The sequence below is a fragment of the Gossypium hirsutum genome, chromosome D05, assembly GCF_007990345.1.
Source record: "Gossypium hirsutum isolate 1008001.06 chromosome D05, Gossypium_hirsutum_v2.1, whole genome shotgun sequence".
In the NCBI taxonomy this organism is placed as follows: Eukaryota; Viridiplantae; Streptophyta; class Magnoliopsida; order Malvales; family Malvaceae; genus Gossypium; species Gossypium hirsutum.
Window position 1 is genome coordinate 47533750 of NC_053441.1, and position 5814 is coordinate 47539563.

Genomic DNA, 5814 nt, shown 5'->3' on the forward strand with positions numbered 1-5814 from the left:
TGCACATTGGAAATTTGTAAAAGTATGTGAAATTGTGTAATGTTGAATGATACCATCTTAATGGTAATTTGAAAGTTGAAACATTGATTTCTTGGAAAGTATTCAATTATTGAGGGCATGTTGAACATGTCAATTAAATGTGAAAATTATTAAATTATGGCTATGTATGAGATTGTATGACATATTGCATGTGCATTGGGATAGGATATTTTGTGGTTGACAGAGGAGTTCCATGGAGTACCGATAGCCTATTAAGTCTGCATTTATTCGTAGTCAATGCACTGCATTTGGAGTACCGAGAGGATTGGTGATTATATCGCATTATTTGTTATGCAGCAGTTTTATTACATTATTGTTATTCAGTAGTTTTACTACATCAAGCTTTGCTCGCATTCGTTGGAGATTTGCAAACGAGTTCTGGGGAACTCGTGGTGTGTAGTGGATGGTTTGGGTAGAAACCCTTTTGCATTGCATCATGCTCACGACATACTTGAATGTTATTGGTTTATGCTACGTATTATACTGTATTGTATTGAATGGTATCAAAATTAATGATTGTTACTTGAATGAATGATGGCCGATGCTCATATACCGTTTGACATCTATTTGATAATGACTATGTAAAAGTATGAAATTCCAATGATGGTTATGTGTTCATTTGTTAATGCTAATATGTTTCACTATATTTGATATTTGTGACTATTTAAAAAACTGTTCGACTCACATTGAGCTTTCATAAGCTCACCCCCATAGTGATTAAATTTTCAGGTAAACCTCGAAACTAGGACCAGACCCAACATATAGAGAATCACCTTGGACCACAGATTATTATTAATAAGTATTAATCAATCTCTATTGGTTTTGGTTTGTAAATTTTTAATTATTTCTAGTCCGTGGCTTGGTAACTTTTCTTTTGGGGATTTTTTCATGCATGGATTACTCAAGTATAATAACCAAAAAATGAATGATATTGGACTTAAGTAAAATTTGACATTGTTCTCTAATTTATGTTGCATTGTTGGAAACACGAAAATTTATGTGTTTTTACATGCCCTTTTTAACTGAAAATCATGCTATTTCGATTAAATTCTTGTCGAAAAATAATTAAATTTTACAAAATAATTAAATTATGTTAAAAATATGAACATGATGAATTTTAATTAATTTAATAGTTAATTTTGATTAATTTTAACTATTTTTGACAGATTCGCACAAAGGGTGAAAATTGGCTCGGCAGACAATGGTCGAAGAATAAAACTGAGAAGCAATTTAAAGCATCAAGGCAAATTTATTTCCAGCCTAAGATGGCCTAAAAATGTGTGTTAATTCATAATATAATTAATTTTAATTTATTCCCAATTTAATTTGGGCGAAATAAATTATTATTAATTAATTATGAAAAAAAGGTTAAGTTGAACCGTATTGGTTGAACCGAATCTAGTGAACCGAACCAGCCACCAATTGGGCTGCCCAGAACCATCCATATGTTGACCCAAATCAGTATTTTAGCTAACTAAATAAGCTTGCAAAGAAGCCCTTGAAGAACTTTCAACCTTGCATTCAAACCCCTCCAAAAAATGTGGTTTTAATGATTTGTCGCAGGCTATTTTTAGCAAAGTTGAATCTCTCAACTTTGCCATGTGTGTGGCAAGCCAAGGAGTGTCTCTTTGGCTGATGGAATTTTCTACTTTTAGCAGCCACAATCAGCTATAAAAGCCACCCCTTGCTGATCATTCAACTCATCCCTCACACTCTCATTCTCTCTTCTCCTCTCTCACTTTCTCTAAACTTTTCCTTCCCATTTTCCCTTTTGTTCAAGTACCAATTTCTTCGCTTGGGAAAGAGGTCCTCATAAGCCATTGTTAAGCAGCAATTAAAGTGTTCATAAGCCATCTTGATAGCCAAGGACAACGGAGAACTCAGTAAAGCACGGAGAAACACTGGATTTGCTTCTTGTTCCCTATCTCTTTAAATTTTGTTGTTATTTTGAAAAATATGTTTATGAATATTTATGCTATTGAAATGATTATTTTAATCAATCTAGCTTGAATTTAATCTGTGTTGGGCTAATTATATTTTTCCTGCTTAAATTATTGAAATTGTGTTTGTGCTGTTATAGGCTTCGATAAGATGCTTGATTAAGTAAAATCATGCCTAAGTTATTCTTGCAACATTAATTGTTAGATAACTAATGCATCAATTATTAAATCGTATTGAAATTGTAATTAGTAATCAGTGCATGCTTATTCTTCTAAGGTAGCTGAAGTTAATTTGGCATTGTATTTGGCAATACATATGCCTTGCATAACTTGCAAGATTATTGTGATTAAACTGTTTCAAGGTAGAAATACTCTGTTACCTCACATAGTCTTTTATGTGCTTATTAAATCGAGTTAATTGTTTGAATTGACATAGGGATATGTTCAAGAGATTGATTAATTTAATAAGTATGTGTGAGCAGTAGTTAGAAAATTACCGAGTTGCGGTGAATTTGTTCGTAGTAGTATAAACATAAGTTTAATAATTCTAAGTTAAAGGAATGTAATTAATCCAACACAATTATATAATCTTGATTAAACCTTATTTGAAATTGTGCATTAGAACCTTTTTATTTTTAATTTTTTTATTTAATTTTTAACCCTTAGTTTTTAATCATCTTTAAACCAAAATATTTTCCATCACCAAAGTGTTTTAAAATTAATTTCATAAATATTATTTTTTACTGTCCCTGTGGGTACGATAACTCAACATTTACTTGTCACTTTATTACTTGTTGCGATTGTGTACACTTGCACATTTTCGTCGTTCCAAGTTTTTGGCACCGTTGCCGGGGACTATTTAAAAAAAAGCTATTATTTGTGAATTTGTTTTTACATTTTGGTTTATTTATTTTCCTATTTAAATCTTTACTTACTTAATCTTTCTATGATTAGTTCAGGTGTTTATGAGTATTGACCAGATTATCAACATACTTCCTGTGGACCCATAAATAGAACGAAGCTTTCGATAGCAAAGAAGACAAGCGAACTAGAGAAGGACCGAAGAGATAAACTTTGAGAATATGAATCAAGGAAACAGAGCAAACCTTGCTCAGAATCCTATCCTTATTGCTGATGATAGGGATAGAGGTTTACGACAGTATGCCATGCCAGTATTTAACGATCTTAATCAGGGTATTAGGAGACCTGAAATTGAGGCACAACAATTTGAGCTGAAGCCTGTCATGTTTTAGATGCTTCAGACTATGGGCCAATTCAATGGAATGGCTATTGAAGATCCTCATCTTCACTTAAGACTTTTATGGAAGTGAGCGATTCTTTCAAGTTAGCCGGAGTACCCGAAGATGCATTACGACTGAAGCTGTTCCCATATTCGCTAAGGGACTGAGCTCGTGCCTGGTTGAACTCATTGCCACCAAACTCCACTTTTACATGGCAAGAGTTAGCCGAGAGATTCCTCATGAAGTATTTTCCGCCGAGCAAGAATTCCAAGTTGAGGAATGAGATCACTACCTTCCAACAAATGGATTATGAGTCCCTGTATGAGGCATGAGAAAGGACAAAGAGTTATTACGAAAGTGCCATCATCATGGAATCCCACATTGCATTCAACTTGAGACATTCTATAATGGTTTCAACCCTCACATGAGGATGGTAGTGGACGCCTCTGCTAATGGTGCTCTCTTTTCTAAGTCTTGTAATGAGGCTTACGAAATTATTGAGAGGATTGCCAGCAACAATTATCAATGGCCAACCAATCGAGCAGCGTCAGGAAGACGAGTCGCTGGAATACATGAAGTAGACGCTCTCACTTCACCTGCATCTCAGGTATCTTCAATATCCTGAATGCTTAAGAATCTTACCACTAATGGGTCTAACAGTTTTGCAACCCAACCAAATAACCAATTTGAGAATATAACATGTGTGTTTTGTGGGGAAGGACATTTGTTTGAAGAATGTCCATCGAACCCTGAATCCGTATATTACATGGGTAACCAAAACCAAAATCGAGGGAGGCAAGGACTACAATCCGACTTTTATAACTCATCGTGGCGAAATCACCCGAAATTTTCCTTACGTAACCAAGGGGTTGGAACCAGTAACACTTACGTCCAACCTAGACCAACTTAGCCTCCTAGTTTTCCCCAATAAGTTTAGAAACCAACCTAAGCTGAACCATCCAATAGCTTAGAGAATCTATTGAAGGCATACATGGCAAAAAACGATGCCACTCTAAGGAATTTGGAGAATCAAGTGGGTCGCTTGCTACTAAACTTAGGAACCGACCACAAGGTGCTCTACCTAGTGACATGAAGAATCTTAGAAATCTGGGGAAGGAATATTGTAAAGCGTTGACATTGAGGAGCGGAAAGACAATAGAGCCCAACACTTTCGAAGTTGAAAAGGAGCTAGCTGACGCTCAAGATTCAGAAGAAGTTCAACCAAGTGTTGAAATTCCAGTTTCACCAGAACTAGAATCTGTAAAACCCGACAAAGTAATCTCAGGACTAGCTAGTTCTGATAAACTAATAATGTCGTTAGATGCAGAATTGTTGCCAAAGACAAATCAACCAGAATCAATCCCAGTAATGAAACCACCACCACCCTGCCCTCAAAGACTTCAGAAACATAAGTAGGGGATTCAATTCAAGAAGTTCCTTGACGTACTCAAGCAACTTCACATCAACATCACGTTGGTTGAAGCACTTGAGCAAATGCCGAACTACGTCAAGTTCATGAAAGATATCTTGTCTAAGAAACGAAGACTTGGAGAATTTGAGATGGTAGCTCTGACAAAAGAATGCAGTGCATATCTTCAAGACAAACTACCCCAAAAATTGAAGGATCCTGGATGTTTGACCATACCGTGCAACATTGGAGCAACATATTGTGGTAAGGCATTATGTGACTTAGGTGCAAGTATGAACTTGATGCTTATGTCAATATTTAGGAAGTTGGGGATAGGAGAAGTTAGACCAACTATAGTTACGCTTCAACTAGCAGATCGATCCTTAGCACATCCAGAAGGAAAAATTGAGGACGTATTGGTATGTGTAGATAAGTTTATCTTTCCTGCTGACTTTGTAATTCTAGATTTTGAAGCAGACAAAGAAGTAGCAATCATCCTAGGAAGGCTGTTCCTAGAAACTAGAAGGACCCTTATTGATGTACAGAAGGGCGAGCTCACTATGCGTGTTCAGGATGATCAGGTAACATTTAACGTCTTTAAGTCTATATGATTTCCTGGCACAATGGATGATTGCTCTGTAGTGTTTGATTTAGAGGATTTAATAGTGGGGAAGGAACTCAATTGTGTTGAGGACCCACTGGAAAGAATTTTGACATTGGATCCTCCAAATGATGAAGAGGAGGATTAATACTTAGCTTTGCTAGAAGCTAATCAAAATGGATTTAATCTACAATCCCGTTTTGAATCTTTGGTGTTAGAAAAGAGGGACTATTCCCAACCAAAAGTGTCGATCGATGAACCATCTAAATTAGAACTCAAGGTATTACCTTCTCATTTAAAATATGTTTATTTAGGCAACGCTTCTACTCTGACTGTGACTGTTTCCGCAGAATTGACCACTAAGCAGGAAGTGAAACTTATCTTACTTCTAAAATAATTCAAGAAGGCCATCGGATGGACCATAGCTGACATTCACGGTATTAGTCCATCTATATACATGCACAAGATTATCCTAGAAGATGGCAAAAAAGGGACGATCGATGGACAACGGAGACTAAACCCCATCATAAAGGACATAGTAAAAAAATAGATCATCAACTGGTTAGATGCAGGTATCATCTATCC

The 5814-nt window shown here is 35.9% G+C and overlaps 1 non-coding gene across 1 annotated transcript; it reads right to left on the reverse strand.

Moving 5' to 3' along the window:
- Positions 1-3489: 3489 nt before the first annotated feature.
- LOC121218011 (small nucleolar RNA R71) lies at positions 3490-3595 on the reverse strand. The gene has a single exon (XR_005914284.1). It is a non-coding gene; the product is annotated as a small nucleolar RNA R71 (small nucleolar RNA).
- Between the last annotated feature and the right edge of the window lie 2219 nt (positions 3596-5814).